General features: G+C 49.2%; 1 long non-coding RNA gene across 11 annotated transcripts; it reads left to right on the forward strand.

The window, feature by feature from the left end:
* The first annotated feature begins 588 nt into the window (after positions 1-588).
* Positions 589-16,238, forward strand: LOC101698949 (uncharacterized). Of its 11 annotated transcripts, none has more exons than XR_015447897.1 (5): positions 589-1,235; positions 5,124-9,453; positions 9,975-11,724; positions 13,294-13,374; positions 16,043-16,238. It is a non-coding gene; the product is annotated as an uncharacterized LOC101698949 (long non-coding RNA). The 11 variants fall into 11 exon arrangements; XR_015447895.1 differs by having other exon boundaries at positions 593-5,355; positions 6,653-9,453; XR_015447901.1 differs by having other exon boundaries at positions 596-6,896; positions 9,074-9,453.
* The last annotated feature ends 1,819 nt before the right edge of the window (positions 16,239-18,057 follow it).

An 18,057-nucleotide genomic window follows, 5' to 3' on the forward strand; every position in this document is an offset into this window, starting at 1 on the left:
AGGAATGTCTGGTAGAGGAGGAAGAGGAAGAGGAGGAGGAGGAGGAGGAGGGCCAGCGATGTCTGGTAGAGGAGGAAGAGGAGGAGGAGGAGAAGGGCCATCAGTCTGGCAGAGGAGGAGGAGCAGGAGGAGGACAAGAGAGGCAGGGATGTCTGGTGGAGGAGGAGTAGAAGGTGGAGGAGGAGGGGCAGGAATGTCTGGTAGAGGAGGAAGAGGAAGAGGAGGAGGAGGAGGGCCAGCGATGTCTGGTAGAGGAGGAAGAGGAGGAGGAGGAGAAGGGCCATCAGTCTGGCAGAGGAGGAGGAGCAGGAGGAGGACAAGAGAGGCAGGGATGTCTGGTGGAGGAGGAGTAGAAGGTGGAGGAGGAGGGGCAGGAATGTCTGGTAGATGAGGAAGAGGAAGAGGAGGAGGAAGAGGAGAAGAGCCAGTGATGTCTCATAGAGAAGGAGGAGGAGGAGAAGGAGGAGGAGGAGCAGGAAGGCTAGCAATGTCTGGTAGAGGAAGAGGAGGAGGAGGAGGGCCAGCAATGTCTGTTAGAGGAGGAAGAGGAGGAGGAGGAGGAGGAGGAGGAGGAGGAGGAGGAGGACAAGAGAGGCAGGGATGTCTGGTGGAGGAGGAGTAGAAGGTGGAGGAGGAGGAGGAGGAAGAGAGGCAGGCATGTCTGGTAGAGGAGGAGGAGGATCAGGAGGAGGAGGAGGAGCAAGAGGAGGAGGAGAGCCAGCGATGTCTGGTAGAGGAGGAGTAGAAGGTGGAGGAGGAGGAGGAGGAAGAGAGGCAGGCATGTCTGTTAGAGGAGGAGGAGCAGGAGGAGGAGAAGTTACTTTATATGACTTCTGGCTTTCACAATTTTCTGAGCCTGAGCCTAACCTGTGGGTCTGACTGAGAGAATGTTTTATATAAAATTGAGGAAAATCCATATTTTTTGGCTCCTGAGTGGTGCACATTAGATATCTCTGAGGTCTAATTGCTTTAGAGTTTTATTCCAGTTCTTTATTTTCTTATTGCTCTTCTTTCTGGTTAAAATATTCATTCTGAATTTTCAGTATAGAATTCTCCTATTATAATTGTTTAATTGTGTCTTCTTCAATAATGTCAAGTTTTTCTTCATGTAATTAGAAGCTCTATGGTTGGATGCAGATTTGCTTATGATTGTTATATCTCTTGATGAGTTCTCCCTACACACATGCACTTTATCTGTGGTATTGGGACTGAAGTCACGGCCTTTGGACTGCCAGGTAAGTGCTGTATTCTATTATTATAACTTAGGGTCCTCCTGCCTTCACCCCCTAAAGTGGCTGGGGTTGCAGGTGTGTACTACCATGCCTGGCAGATAGCCCCCCTTTTAAATATGATATCCTTTTTTGTCTCTTGTAGCAGTTTTTGGCTTAAAGTTCTTGCCATCTATCTCTGGGTACTGGTTGTGTGGAGTATGCCTTCCGTCCTTTCACTTGCAACCTATTTGTGTTTTAGGCTCTAAACGGCATGCCTTGCTGACAGTATAGAGTCAGATCATGTTACTATTCGCCAGTCTCAGCCTTTGAATTGGAAATTTTATTCCATTGATATTTATTTACACTGACCTTTGTCTCTCACGTTTTATGTCTTTATTGTTTTTCCTCATTTCTTCCATTATTGTTTCGTGTTTTTTATTTTGCTTTGGTAGTGTATCAGTTTGGTTCCCTCCTCAATTCCTTTTCTGAGTATCTTTAGAAATGTGTATTGGTTAACATATTAGCTTTCTTCTAATATAGCAAATGTGTAAGATGATCGTGTTATAAAGAGAAATGACATACATCAGTCCATAGTTTACAAGGTTCCAGTCCAGGGTTGATTACCCCATGTTGTCCTCACTGCTTTATGCCTTTGGCAAGTGGCACATCATGGTGAGTGTATGTGGCAGAGAAAAACCACTTGCCTCATGGAGACAAGTCAAAGTGGAAGAGAAACGGGAAGTGGCAGCACACTCCAGGTCCGGTTCCGGTTCCGGGGTTTGCCTCTGTGACCAAAGTACCCCTCACTAGGCCACACCTCTTAAAGGTTCCAGCCCTTCCCGGGGGCACCACTCTGGGGGTGGCCTTTAGCACATGGGCCTTTGTGGGGCCTCCAACATGCAAACTTTAGCACCTAATCTGGAGGTGCCCATTAAATCTGAACTATGCAACAATTTAGTTTAAATTAATACAAAATAACCTCTGATCCTTGGCATAGAAAATTTGAATCTGAGTGTTTTGTTTTGGTTGCCAGCTGGGGCGGGGGGGAGCTATGGCCTACTTCTGTGATGGATCTTTGTAACATGTGAGCAAGAAATGCCCAAGCACAGGAAACAAGAGCAGGCCCAGGCATGTAGAGGAAGCATTGGCTTCTGGTGAGTGGCTTTGGGCATTATTTGCCGTGTGGCCATGTCACCGCTGCTTCTGGCTTCTTGTGGTCTTTTCCTCTGTGTTGCACCACCTGTAACCTCTTCTAAGCATCCTTACTGCTGGGTTTGGGGCTCACTTGGGTAATCCTGGATCTCATCATGAGATTCTTAACTGAATTATGCCTGCAAAGACCCCTTTTCCAAATCAGTTATATTCATGAGCTCTGGCAGTTAGGATGTGTACATAATGTGTGGCCCACCACTGAACTCACAATGGGGAGTCAGACAGAATGGATTCTGTAGTTTTCACTAAGTGGATACACTTGGCCTTAGAAGTTCAGGAACTACCAGAACCTACGGAATCTGGAGGACATTCCAGATACACCTGCCTGGAGTGAGATTTTCCCTTTTGCGTCATTATAGCACTTTAAATCTAGAAAGGACCTCATAGAGAAGCATCACATACTACTTAAGATGTAATGGTAGTCATAGTAACCACAGCAGGAGGAGCCAGCATGTACTTAGCACTGATTGGACACCTGGCCGTGTTCATATATATTTCATATATATTCACTCATGACGTCCACCCAGCAAAGCCAACAGGTGGGTGTTATCATTACCATATTTTATAGAAAAGAAAACTGGGGCACAGAAAGGTTGGATGACTTGTTCACAGTTGCACAGCAAGGGAGTGGCAAGGCTGGGATCAGAACCTCATCCATCTAGCTCCAGAATCTGTGCTCCTAACAGCTGCACAGGCAGCAGAAAGGAGCCTTCTGGGTTTTCCCAAAATACATCTCAGCACAGCCCCTTTCCCCAGGCCCAGAAGTGAGACTCCCTTCATCCTGAGCATGTGGACTGGCCAGACTAGAGGGATTCCCCCAAACCTTCTCCACTCTAGGGTTACTGATTTTCATGGCAGGGAGGAAAGGCAGGAGCTTGTCTTCCAAACTCATAAAGGACCTTGAAGATACTAGGACCAGGGTGGAAGCATCTGATTGGCCCATGTTGGGTCAGTCATGCTGAGATGAATCAGCATTGACTTTGTGCCTAGTTCTGTGCTGGACAGAAGGTGGGAAAGGAGAGGCAGTTGAGGATACTGTCCCCCTTGAGAGCTTGCCATCTTGGGAGAGATGAGATTTCTGAACTTGAAATTATCAGCTGTTTGTGTTCACTAGTGGCAGTTGAGGCTATACTGCTATATAGCACAGTGCAGGCAGGCATGGAAATTCCAATGGGGCCTGGACATTTTAGCTTGGAGATTTGTGAAAGGAAGCAACCCCATTTAACAGATGGGAATACTGAGGCCAGAAGGCCTAGGTGCCTGAACTGCAGGGCCTGGGCTCCCAGATCTGGGTTCAAACCAAACTTCACTGAGCTTCTGTGTCCTCTTCCTGTGGGTTACAAGGAGGGAGCGATGTGAGCGCTGAGTGAAATAAAGACAAGGAAGGTGATTATTTCGGCTGGGCTCCCCAGAAGCAGGCTCCAGATGAAAACCTGGGGATGTGTACTTTATTTGGGAGAGGCCCTCAGTGGGCCTTGGAAGAGGTTGGGGAGCCAGGTGGGACGCCTGGGACCTGCTTTCCAGTGTCCATGCTCACCCTTGCAGCCTCTTTGCAAGTCCGCACAGCAGAGACAATGGGAGCCCCCTGGCCTGGCAGTCTGTCACCAGAGAAGGAAAGGAATGCGGGGTAATTCCTTTCTCTCCCGGGACGAGGTCGGGGGGGTATCCCCTCTGATGTGGGCTCAGGACTTGCCCTGTCCTATGTCCTTGTCCTACAAGCCTATAATGATAAAAGGGAAAGTCACATTTATGCATATTTTATTAACGCATGATTATGGCAATAATTTCTCCCCCTTCCCCTCCTAAGTTATTTTAAGAAGAGCAGCTGTTGGTCTGCCTGGAGCCCCTGCCCAATGATCTATCCACTATATATTCTGCTTTGGAAGGTTTCATGATAGATTGTTCCAAAGTCAGCTATTAAGTATTTCACAGTCACATAGAAATCTCTTTGCTTTGTGTCATAACGGATCATTTTAAATTATATTAAGAATCATCTTCATTAATCAAGGCTTTTTTTTTTCATGAAGATAGTACTCTCTTCCCAGTGTGCCTGGCTCCCTTAACTGAGTTTGAAAGCCCTGGTCCTATTCTACAAAACCATTATCATCCCTGTGGGGAGATGTGGGGCCATATAACCACACTCAGGGTTTTTGAACCCATAAAGGAATAACAGCCGCTGCTAGTGTGGGTTTAGTGTTTGATGGTTTCAGAAGCACTTACACCTCAGTGATGTCTGTGATCCGATCAGACTCAGGCAATAATCCAGTGAGAAAAACTGCCTCCCACTAGCTGGGGGCAGGTCTGAGCCTGTTTCCTCCTCTGCACAATGGGGCTCCTGCTAGTGTGATGGCCAACCCAACTCCATCTTGTGCCTCAGTGCCATTTTGTACCTGTGCTTGAACAAAGTGATTGCACATAAACAAAGCACCCAAAACCCCCACATCCTGCTTGGCAGTAAACTTGCTACAGTTGCAGGATGTTTTGTAGCTCACCTAGTGTGTGTGAAACTTCCTTGAACTCCCCACTAACCTGGCATGATTCTGCTTCTGTAAGATTCTGCTTGCTCTCCCCTGAACCCTCCCCAACTGAAAGCATGATTTAAAAGGTGAAATCAAACTGCTTCCCATTGTTGAGGAAAGATTCTGGGCGCTAGTCCCCCGCGGCCGCTGCCTATAATAAATGGGCTTGAATCTGGCACAGAGTGTGGCACATCTCTATCGTCCGAACTCGCTCATCCACAACAGCTGGAGGCCCCAGCGAGATGGCCACAGTGGGTGGACTGGCCTCGCTGTGATCCCTCCCATCTGCGGCAGCAAACTACAGGGGAGGCACCCCCTGAGATGTTCCAGGGCCCCGTAGTCTCACTGCTGACACTGAAGGGACTGCACACACCTGAGACGCCCTCCAAATTTTCTGGAGCTCATCTGGTCTGGTAAGGATCCTTCTGGTTCCGGTGGGGAACAGTAGTCCTTGAGGAAAGCATTCCCTGGGCCCCTCCGTAAGGTCAGGACGCTGACTGAGGTGCCTATAAACCAGCCAATCTAGTAAATCCCTGGGAATAAGGTTGGGATGTTTTTACCCTCTGAATGATTGCTGTATGAGTGAATGAATGAATGACTGGCAACAGGCAGTGCAAACAGTAGACTGTTCCATCCGTGTCCCACAGCACAGTGGGGGATTCCCCGCTCAGAGTTACGGGACTTGTTTGGGGTCATACTGTGGTTCCTTGGACGTGTCTAAGAAAGGCCAAGTGGGTGCTCTTGCAATGAGATAAATACACCCTACAGCCTGGGCGGTCCTTAAAGCGGCTGAGAGGCCCTCAGCCAGTCCACCGACTGAGGGCTTCCTCCCACAGAGGAACACCCCCTCCCTTGTCTGTCACAACATCATTCAAGGGTGCACCACATAAACACTAAGGCCTCTTTCCTTATGTCTGGACGCCCCCACTGTCCCCAAACCCTTGGACCTGTCTTCTTTCTCTGAATTTCGACTGACCTCTTGCAGCCGGGACTCCCCCGACTGCTCTCCCACCTGTCTTATTCTCCCCAGCACTGTCCCTTCTGGGCCTCACACATCATATTTTGGGACAGACCTCACGGGTTCCCACAGGGCCACATTCTCTATCTTCTGGCCCAATGTCCTCGGCATTCTTCCCTTGACCCCAGGCCGACTGATTGACATAACGATGGTGCCTTTCAGTTTTGGGATCAGCCCAACTTTGAGTCTTGTCTTCTGGTCCATCTCTTTTGTCACCTTTCTGTCTTCCCTGTGTCCTGCCCACAGCTGAGCACAGGTGAATATTTAATTCAGTCCGTTCTCACTCATCTGCTTTTTATTGACCTCCGTCTTGGGCGGCCCCTGCCTGACTATGTTTGTCGGTGCTTTCCCTCCTGGGTTTTCGACTCCTTAAACAGAGTTTTGAGGACATCCTCTGACCACCGGTGGCTTTGTTGTCTTAAGGATATTTTTCCCCTCCCTCTGAACCCCACACCCATATTGACCTTGCAGTTGAGGCCACCCTACGACCCTTACAGGAGGAAGCATTTTGGAGCCTCTTCACCTTTCTCCAGTGGAAACATCAGTGGCTTCTGAGCCTTCGATGTCAATACAGGGGTCCTGGTCCTTTCCTTTAAGCCCCAATCAGTGTACAGTCAGGCCCCTCTAACCAGTGACCCTTTTGATATCTTCTCCCTCATGCTGCTTTGTCTTCTTTTTATTTGTTCTTGCAGCTCCTGTTCTTGGGCATCTCCTGCCTGCCCTAAGTCTCTCTACCATGGGGTCATCATCTTCACCACCCGTCACACCCCTTGGTCTGCATGCTTGGAAATTTTCGTCAGGATTTTCTGATCATTATGGAGCGAAATTGTCCAAGGACGAACTGTGCACTTTTTGTGAGCTAATTGGCCCTCTTTTGGTGTGGGTTGGCCCTCTGAGGGCTCCCTGGACCCCGTCTTTGTTCAAGCAGTTTGGAAGGTAGTTACCAAGTCACCAGGACACACCCATCAGTTCCCTTACATTGATTCCTGCTTTACTCTAGTGCAGCACCCTCCTCCTCCATGGCTAAAGGCTTGTGCTGTACAATCCTGTTCAAAGCTGCTTGTTTCAGGCCAGGGATTTAGCTCAGTGGTTCCGGTGCCTGCCGCACAAGTGTAAGGTCCAGAGTTCAATTCCCGGTACCAAAACAACAACAACAACAACAAAGCTGCTTGTTTCCAAAAGCTGTTCTCCCCCTCACAGGTGAACTCCGGAGAGGCAGAAACCAGTTCTGCAGCAGTCAGATGCTGAGGAAGTCCTCCCCAGTCCTCCTCCCTATAACCCTAGTTCACCCCCCTCTCCTGTCTGTCCTGACCCATCTGCCCCCAACTCCCTCCTTTCTTCCTCTACTTCCTCTGCCACTTCTCCCCCCATACAAGAGTGAGTAGAGCTAATGTCTCCGATCCCAGCAGGAGGTCACCACCTCAGGAAGATGCAGTCCAGAGATTCTCCTGCCTTTGAGGGAGGCCCCTCCTCTGGATGGAGGACTGGGAACCAGTCTGTTCCTGGTATATAGCTCCTTTTCCACTTCTGACCTCTACAACTGGAAAACTCAGAATCCACCATTCTCTGAGAAGCCCCAGGTTTTGATTTCCATGATAGAGTCGATCTGTAGGACTCATCTACCAATCTGGGATGACTGTCACCAATTGTTATTGACCCTGTTCACTGCTGAGGAATGGGAGAGGATTAGGTTTGAAGCTAGAAAGCTCTTATTGGGGAGACACTCAGAAGAGGAGGCCCATGAATTGCTGAAGCAAAGGTGCCCCTCAGAGTGGCCTGAATGGGATCCAAATTCCCCAGGGGAGAGGCAGGCTTTACTCATCTTTCAACAAAGCTTGTTAAATGGGCCGAGGATTTAGCTCAGTGGTTCCCTGCCTGCCTGGCAAGCACAAGGTCCTGAGTTTGTTCCCCGGTACCACAAAACAAAAAAAAAACTTGTTAAATGGGATTCAAGCAGCAGCTCAGAAACCCATAAATCTGTCAAAAACCACTGAAGTGACACAGGGACTATAGGAGTCCCCCGGTGCATTTCTGGAGAGAGACTCAGAGAGGCCTTCCAGGTTTATGCCCCATTCAACCCCTCTGCTCTCAGAGAACAGTAGAGCTATAAATTTGGCTTCTGTTAGTCTCCACCTGATACTAGGAGAAAATTACAAAAATTGGAGGGATTCCCAGGAATGAACACATCTCAACGGTTAGAAGTAGCTCAAAAGGTGTTTGACAGTAGGGTTTCAGAAAGATAAAAATTGGCCACAACCATGGCTGAGCAGTCAGCAAACAAGCAAAGATCTTAGCAGCAGCCATCAGAGGGGACCCCACAGGACCCAACCCCAGGAAGCCCAAAGGGCAGACGCCTAGAAAGCCAGGAGGACACCTGCCATTGGGAAGAAATCAGTGTGCCTTTTGCAAGGTGGAAGGGCACTGGAAAAATGAATGCCCCCACAAGCCCTCTGCCAAGGTACTATTTCTCCCCACTTCCAGGGGAGAAGATGATTCAGACTGAGGAAGCCAGGGCTCCTTCTCTTGTGGTCTCTGGGAGCCCATGGTAAATGGTGAAGTAGGGGGCCAATGAATCTGTTTTCTGGTGGACACTGGTGCCAAGAGGTCAGTGTTAAAAAATCCCCTGGGAAAGCTTTCATCACAAACCATTTCCATCCAGGGGACCACAGGAGCAGTCCAAAACTGCCCACTCATGAGTGAACAACTAGTGAGCCTAGGATCAAAACAAGTTACTCACTCTTTTCTGGTAACACTGGACTGCCCATCCACCTTGTTGGGATAAGACCCCAACAATACCCCATCTCTCAGAAGGCCAGACGGGGGATAGTACCTCACATGAAGAGGTCGATGGACTTTGGGATATTAACTCCCTGCAAGTCTCCTTGGAACACCCCGTTCCTACCAGTACAGAAACTGGGCACATCAGATTACAGGCAGGTTCAGGACTTGAGAGAAGTTAACTGGCGAGTGGTAACTGCATCCTACTATCCCCAACCCATATACCCTCCTGAGTTTGCTGTCTCCTGAGCACCAAGTGTATACTGTGCCAGATTTAAAGGATTTTTTTTTAGTGTGCCCCTTGCCCCAGCCAGCCATCTATCTTTGCTTTTGAGTGGACTGATCCAGTTTCCAGTGACTCCTGCCAGCTCACCTCGACCCGGCTACCTCAAGGATTCAAAAATGCACCCACCCTTTTCAATGAGGCCTTCCAGAAAGACTTGGTGAGTTTTTGATCCCACCACCCTAACCTCACCCTGCTTCAATATGTGGATGATTTGTTACTAGCTGCTATGAGCTATTCAGAATGCCTGCAGGGAACATGAGAGCTTCTTCAGCTACTACAGGAGCTGGGCTACTACATGTCACCCAAGAAGGCACAACTCTGTGCCCCTAAAGTACTGTACCTGGGATATGAAATCTTGGAAGAAGAGCCTTGTCCCAGGCCAGGAAAAGGGCCATCCTCCAGATTCCCACACCAACTACCAAGAAACAGGTATGAGGATTCCTATGTGCAGCTGGCTACTGTTGCCTGTGGATACCTGGGTTTGCTGAGATAGCGTGGCCCCTCCTTTCTGCCATGGGAGGAAATCAACCCCTAGACTGGGGAATAGATGAATAAGAAGCCTTCCAGAATCTGCAAAGAGCTTTGATATCAGCTCTGGCTCTGGCACTACCTGATGTTACTAAGGCTTTTCATCTATTCATCCATGAGGTAAGAGGGATTGGTAAGGGAGTCCTAACACAGTCCTTGGGACCCTGGAAGTACCCTGTGGCCTATCTCTCTAAAAGATTAGATCCTGTGGCCTCAGGATGGCCTTCATGTCTTTGGGTGGTAGCTGCCACAGCTGTATTGGTCAAGGAGGCTGATAAATTGACCCTTGGACAGGACCTAGTCCTAACCATCCTTCATTCAGTAGAGACTCTGGTCAGGGAGGCTACTAACAAGTGGATGTCAAATGTCCACCTCAGTATCAAAGTCTCTTCCTTGACCAGCCTTGCATATCCTCTCAGCAGAACAGGTTCTCAATCCAATTACACTGATGCCAGATGATGATCCAGACATCCCAATTCACCACTGTTGAGTAGGTGCTGGACCAGACCCAGGGGGGCCAATTGGACTTAACAGACACCCCCTTGGCTGAGGTAGGTGCCACCCTCTTCACAGATGGAAGCAACATGGTGGTAAGTGGGGTACAGAGGGTAGTAACTACAGCTTATCAAGTCATTTGGGCCCAGCCTCTGCCCGAGGGGACCTTGGCCCAAAAGGTAGAACTGATTGCCTTAGCCCAAGCCTTGAGACGGGAAAAGGAAAAGAAGATAAATGTGTAATGTGACAGTAGGTATGCCTTTGCTACTCTACATGTCCACGTGAGCATCTACAAGGAGAGAGGGCTTCTGACAGCAGCAGGAAAGACTGTCAAAAAGAAAGAAGAGATATTGTCTCTCCTAGAGGTGTTATGGCTTCCCAAGAAGGTGGCCATCATTCATGTTCAGGGTCACCAAAAGGACAATACACCCAAGGCTAAGGGAAATCAACTTTCAGACCAGCGCAGCCAGAGAGGCAGCCCTGAGGCCAGCTGAACCCTTAGACATTCTGCCTACCATGAGTCCTCCTCCCCCTTTCCTCCCAACTAGCCCTACTTACAATGAAGAGGAAGATAGAGAAGCAAGCCAGTTGCAAGCAAAGATCCTCAAGGCTGGTGGAAATGTCCACATAGTCGCATCTACCTCCCCCAGGCATTTGGATGACAGCTCATCCAGCAGCTGCATTCGGTCACACACCTGGGGGGCTCCAAGATGGCTGAGCTTCTAGCTTCAAGATACTGCTTTACAAAGCTGCAAGAGCTGGCCGACCAGGCCTCTCTTAGGTGCCCAATCTGTGTACAAGTAAATCCCCACCAGGGCCCATCTGCACCCCTTGGGGTCAGATTCTGGGGTAGGAATCCTGGAGAACACTGGGACGTGGATTTCACAGAGATCAAACCACCAGCAGGTGGCTATTGCTACCTCCTGGTTTTCATAGATATTTTCTCAGGATGGACAGAGGTCTATGCTACTCAGTGGGAGACTGCCACTATGGTGGCAAAGAAACTTTTTCAGGAATTAATTCCCAGATTTGGACTACCAGTATCCATTGGCTCTGACAATGGCCCCACCTTTGTAGCTTCTATAACTCAGTTAGTCAGTAGGGCACTGGGTATAAATTGGAAACTCCACTGTGCCTACTGACCACAAAGCTCAGAGCAAGTGGAATGGATGAATTGGATCCTAAAATCTACTCTGACTAAACTGATGTTGGAAACTGGTTAAGGGTGGGTCAGCCTGCTGCCTTTGGCTCTTTTTAGAGTTAGATGTACCCCTTTGTGAAGCAGGTTTTACTCCTTATGAAATTATTTTTGGAAGACCCCCCCTTCCCTGCTCCCCAAGCTTAAAAGTGAGTACTATAAGAATTTTCTAACCAGTACCTGCTAAAGTATCTCCAGTCTCTCCAACAGGTACAGAAAACTGTTCACTTCCAGGTATGAGCTACTCAGCCCCTGCCCAGCTCTACACCATGCCACCCATTCCAGCCCAGGGATACTGTCTTCATCAAGGCCTTTTGGAGTGAAGGACTGACTCTAGCCTGGAAGGGACCCTACACAGTCATCCTTACGACACCCTTGGCTCTCAAGGTTGATGGAATCTTGACATGGGTTCACCATTCATGCATCAATCAGCCAAAACAGTGAACTGCTGAGCTGGGACCTGGTCCTTTAAAGCTAAGGCTAGTCCTATCATGATTGTGATACTTCTCCTTATTGTCTTTGGGCTGATGAGGCTGAACTCTGGGGAAATGCAATAAGGAGAGTTATACCCCTTTCTCCTCACCTCCTTTAGCTCAGGAGAAATTCTAGGTAGTCACTTTTGGTACCATCTGCCCCTGGCAACCTCTCAGGTTGCCTGAGGTCAGTCTCTGTAAATTATTTAGAAGAGATTGGGGAAGCTACTACTATCAGTTCATAAACCTGGGAAGCTGTGACTTCTATGCATGTCCAGGGTTCAATCTATTTGAACAGCAGGGTTGTGGGTCCCCAACTGACTTCTACTGCCCTAACTGGGGCTGTGTAAAAATTGCCTCCTATAGTGGGGAACCAAATGTCACTAATGATATCATAGTTTGGAAATGTGGGTGCTGAGTTACAATTCTGATACAAAGGCCCCGGGACTCTAAATGGGCCACAGGATGGAATCGGGGCTTCCACTTCTGGCTCCCTGGAGGACTAACTCCTGACCCAGGGGAAATCATTACCTTTCAAACCCGGTTGCTAAGCCAAACACCAAGACAGCCAACAGGACCCTTAATGAAGATAAAGGACCACTTACTTGAGCCTCACCCTGTTATCCCTCCTTCTAAGCATCCGCTCTTAGCTACCAATAGAGCAGAACCCCTCGAGTACTGCTTCCCTCCCTTTTCTCCATGTTGGGAGCCATCCACACTATGTTAAATCTGACTCAACCAGACCTGGCTCAGGACTGTTGGCTCTGTCTAAAAGCAAAGCCTACTTATTATGTGGGTGTGGGAGTCCTGGGTTCAATCAAAGCCTCAAGTACTGCCTTAGCATGCACTTCTGCAAAGCCCCCCTTGACAATTGGTGAAGTTTATGGAAATGCAACCTGTCTGGCAACTTCTTCTTATTATATAAGTAACTCCCTTTTCCATGCTGTGTGTAGCCAAACCATCACTCTGGAGACCTTGAAGGCTTATCTTGCCCCTAACAGCACTTTGCTAGCTTGTACCTCAGGACTCACTAGGTGTGTCAGAATTCCTGAGGGAGATACTAGACCTGAAGTCTTGTGCATCCTGGTGAGACTTCTTCCTTGAAAGGACCTGAGTTTGGTCCCCGGTACAAAAAAAAAAATACTGTGCAAGCACAAGGACCTGAGTTCGATCCCCAGTACCAAAAAAAATAAAAAAAATACAAGGGCCAATCAAGAGCCTGAGAAAAAGCAAAATGAGGGGACCAGCCAGTCCAATGAAAGGGTAGTTACCCACGGGCTCCAATTGAACAGGTTATTCTGCCTGACCTTTTGAAGGATGTCGTGGATTATACCAGACTTGTTGGCATAGAAACAAAATGTTTCTGGTGCAGTGGGTTTGTCTCTGTCCCCTGCCCTGCTTCCCTTGTTGAGCCCTCAGCTCTTGGTTCCCAAGTTCCCCCTCCATCAGTCCCCTGGCCCCTGGGTGAGGTCTGGGGTCCCTGCTAGGGTATTCAGAGCAGCTTCTGGCCACATTTACATTTTGTGAAGATTATTGATTACTGGATTACTAATAACCAATGATCTCCCCCTCTAGGATTGAACTGTTTGCACGCAGAGGCCCCATCTGGTTCTGCTCATTGCTATGGCCTGGGGCCAGCACAGGACCCCATACATGGTATGTGCTCAATAAACACTTATTGACTAACATGTCTCAGGTGCTCTGAAAGGTGGGGAGGTGGCCACAGGACAGAAGTGAGATGAGAAGTGAGCCTGCCACATTGGCAGGGGAGGGAGGGGCTGGCCAGGCAGCAGGACAGACAGACAAAAGGCACTGAATAAGGGCCACTCGGCTCCTGTGGGCCTCCCTCTTGTTTGGCTGGCCAGCTGGCTCCCAGGCTGAGCTGGTTGATGACAGTGACACTTATTTGAAGGGGCTGGGCATAGCTGGCCTTTGGGTCTTAGGCAGCCTGCCCTCATGGTGACAGAGGACTGCACCCCTCCACCCCTCTATGATGCACCCTCATCTCCTTTTGTCTTTCGGGCTGACTATTGCTGGTGGGTCACTCAGGAAGGCAGTAGGAGGGACAGCAGCACCCTCAGGGCACTTGATGTTGGCTGCTGTGCTGCTCACCAGGCCCTGTTGCCTTAAGCCTCAGTAACAGCTCACCTGAGCTCATGATGCTCCCCTTTGGCAGGAAGTGGCCCCTGGCATGGGTAGTGGTGCTAAGAGTTTAGAGTGGTGGTGAGCAGAGGCTCTGCAGTCGCTTACTCAGTTAGGACACGGCTGGGGGACAGAGAGGCTGGGCCTTGGAATTGAACAGGATGCATTTAAGTCCTGAGCTCCTGGCTGTGTGACAAACCCCACGAGTGACTTTTTTTGCTATTCCGGGCCTCAGTTTCCTTGTCTGCAAAAATGACAATGACCCACCCATCTTCTGCCTCCATTCTGTAGCCAGAGAGTGAACATGCAGTGCTTGGCACAGAGCAGGTGCTCAGCAAGCTGAGGCTCTCTCCTGCACAGAGCACTCTTGCTGTCTGCTCTAGCCCTCGGTGTTGAAGCTGCCCTGGAAGCAGGCTGGGTGTGGGTGTTAAGTCCTTTTGGTGACTGAAGAAGCCACACTGTGAGCAGCTATGCCCCTTCCCATAATGACACACAAGGACATTTCTGTGTCAGTGAAGGGCCAGTTCAGAGCCAGAATCAAGCTCTGGACTCTCAGTCCAGTGCTCTTTCCATAGCTAGGTGGAAGGTCCCAAGGGCTAAGGACAGTGCAGGGCAGGGTTGGAGCACAGTCCTGGTGACACAGACCTGGGCTCAAATTGAAGCGAGGACTGAGCATGTGTTTGCTCTGCAGCCCTTCAGTTACCCGCCATGTAGGACACAAGCCCCTACCTCCATGGCTTAAACCATTGTCACTTTTTCTTTCCCTGGGCTTCTGAGCACCTGCACTTTGGGGGGACCCAGTGGTGTTCCTGCTAGGGTCTCCCCTGTGGCTGCAGTTAGATGGTGGCTGATGCAGGGGCAGTGGGAGGCTGACATAGCCAGAACCAGCTTGGCATCTCCTCTCTGCACCTGGCCTCTGGTCTCTGCAGCTGGGCTGGTCAGGCTGGCTCATGCCACGGGGACTTCGTGACCCCAAGGAGAGTTTCCTGTGATGACAGTGGAGGTTGCGTTGCCTTTTCTGAGCTACGTCACTTGTGCTATGTCCTTTTGGTTATAAGCTTCAGGGGTGAAAGGGACCAGACTCCATCCCTGGATGGGGAGAAGTGAGTTTCCAGAGCATATAGGGTGGGTGTTATTAGTGTGGCCATATTTGCCACGGTGGCCTTGAACAAATAAATTAAGCTCTCTGGGCCTTGGTTTTCTTGCCTGTAAAATAGGCAAGAAACAGCAGCGACTGAAGAGTCTGCCATGCAGATGAACGGAGAGGTGACATGCCAAGGCCTTCTAAGGCATCTTAGTGGAGCAAGCTGCTGTGAACTGTGACATTACAAAGCTTGTAGATCTCCCCACCTGTGCTTCCCAACTCCCTGCTGAGGTGGAAAAGGATGCTCTGTGGACTTGTCCCCTGTGTTTATTACCAGCATCCTCACCATCCTCAGATACCCGCCAAGGACTTTCTTGCCATGGAAGAGTAGATCTAGGATACTGTCCATACTCTGTGCTGCAAGAAACAATTTCTGTGTCTTGGGGCATCTTGGCTATGTGAGATTAAAATCCAGCATGGTGCTCTTCCTGGCATAACCTCCATAAGCAAAATCCACCAGAGTCCCTGGTTCCCTGCCTCAGGCCAAGGCTGGGGGTCACTTTCTGGGGATTGTCTCTGAATTCTCTCAGCAGCCCTGACAGGTAGGGATGGAGTCACCATTTCGTGGGTTAGGATACAGGGGCTCAGGAGAGGTTAAGTGTCCTGGTCAAAGTCAGTGTGCTGGAGTGAAGGTTGAATGCAGGGCCTGCCTGCCCCCAGATTTCCTCTGTGTCTCCTCCATGAGGCTCCCTAGCTGGCCTGGTCCCAGGTGCATTCTGGGTGCTCAGATCTCTGCTCTCTCCTAAGAGCCCCATCTCGGCTCCACCCTGTCGCCATCTGATCCTTCAATCCCCACACAGCCCTCTATAGGGAAGGTTGGCCTGCTAAGCAGAATGGAGGAGAGCTCAGAATCGAGGCTATGGGTGACCAGTATTCAGTCGACTATGTAATCTTGGTGACTCCCCTGACCTCTGAGACTGTAAAATGCGGTCACCTGTAAAATGGGGTCATAATAAGTCTACCTTCTAGCATGCTTGTAAAGCTTCCATTATTTATTCTGAATATTTAAAGCTCTGCTCTTCTTGTTATTCTTATCAGAGGGAAACCCAGTGTCCAGAGGAGTTTCCCAGCGCAACTCAGGAGGGAAGGCTCCTTGAGCTGGTCTTTAGTCCTCCCCATCCTTGTGGTCCTGCAGCTATAGAAGATGTTGTGCATTCTCTCCAGAAAGCCAGGCTTTCCACCATCCTGCATTGCTTCTCAAAAACAACAATAAAGTCCAGAATCCAAAATGGCACCCAGGATGAGTGATGCCTGTCTCCATGGTCATGTTGCCTGGTGTTTTCTTTTCCCACAGGCCAGTGAGGTGCTTAATTTATTTGTCTTCCATGGGATTTGCCAGCTACTTCTTGTTAACCTGCTTCCTAATTATGAGATAGGCAGCCCATATATAAGCCAAAGGGGGCCATAATGTGGTGATAAAGGAGACTGCTGTTCCTCCAGCAGCTCCCACCTGCCATAATAAAGACATCAGGCTCTGAATGAGTGGGGCTGGAACTTGAGGAGCCAGCATGTCCACTGGAAGGAGAGACAGTATCAACAGTGACAAGGTCTTTCTTCCGGGACTCAGCACCATCACCAGCAAGGTTAACCCTTCCAGGGACAGGGGGAGGTGGCCAGATGCTCTCCACACTGGGGTGAGACCCTGAGAACAGAAGGCCTGTGATACCAGTGTCAGTGATGCTGTTGCTACAGAGCAGTGACCCTCCACAGTCCAGGGCTTTGTGGAGGGCATGCCTGTTCCACTTGCTTTAAAGCAACTGCATGAGGAATGCTTTCATGTTGTCTTTCTGTAAAAAATGAAAACAGTACAAAAGAATATAGAGTAAAAACAAAGAGAAAGAGTGAAAGAAAGAAGAAAAAAGAAATTAAAGAAAAGAAAGGAGAGACCCTTCTTACACCTCAAATCCCACTGTCCTCTGAGGAGGGACCCCTGTGTACAGTTTGGGGTGCATTCTTCCTTCAGGCTTTTCAAAAAACTTAATAGACTTTAAATTTTGAGCATCACATACAGAGTTCCCATATATTCCCATATCTCCCCTGCCCTCTCCCCAGCCTTCCTTGATAACAGCGTCGCATGTAGCCCATTTGTTACAACCAATGACCTGAGACGCAGACACCTTCACTCTTTGCACCATATGTATGATGTTGACAATTGTATCCACCATTGCAGGGTCCTACAGGACAGGTTCACTGCCTAATGGACTGTTTTAGTACTTCCTTGATTTTTGTGTGTGTGTGGTTCTGGGCATCGAGTCCAGGGTCTTCACAGTGAACTATGTACCCAGCCATTTATCTATTATCTACTTATCATCTCTATCGTCTATCTATCTACCTATCTATCATTTTGAGACAGAGTCTTGCTAAGTTGACAAGTTGCCCAGGCTGGATTCAAACTTGTGATCCTCTCAGAGGGCTGGGATTACAGGTGTGTGTCACCACACCTGGCTCCAGGACCTCTCCCATGCTAAGCAATTAACCCCTAGACAATTTTTTTCCTTGAACTTTTGAGGTAATTATAGACTCACAGGAAGTTACACCATTCTGAGAGTCCCATGAACCCTCCCATAGTGTCCCCTGTCCATTGTTCGTGGCCACAGCAGACATCACAACCAGGATGCTGACATAGTATATTAACTGTCACCTGAGCCACAACCCTAGCCTCCAAAACTACACTTGGCTGCCTGCCACACACAGTCTGTGCAGAGTCAGTGAGTTGCTTGCTTCTCATCATCAAGGTTTCTATGTCCTGTGCTTGCCCCATGTCCCACTGTAGCTTGTCTTTGCATCTTTCCACATTGGCTTATGGTAAAGTCCCTAATTCTCTTTGGTATCATAAGTAGCAGGACCCTGTGCATCCTGGTACATAGATGGCTGTATACACAGGTGAGCATTCTGGGGAGTGGGTTCCTGGCAGTAGGACTGCTTGGTAAAGCACGTGCCTGGTGTCCAGCACTTCTATGCAGACAGCCCACTTCCCTGGGTGTTATGTGGGTGAGATGGCTCATCCAACCCTCACACACCTATGGCTAGGTGCTAGGTTATCATTTCCATTT

This window comes from Heterocephalus glaber, unplaced genomic scaffold, assembly GCF_053883595.1.
Source record: "Heterocephalus glaber isolate CG9 unplaced genomic scaffold, H.glaber_assembly_v1.0 deba00001781, whole genome shotgun sequence".
In the NCBI taxonomy this organism is placed as follows: domain Eukaryota; kingdom Metazoa; phylum Chordata; class Mammalia; order Rodentia; family Bathyergidae; genus Heterocephalus; species Heterocephalus glaber.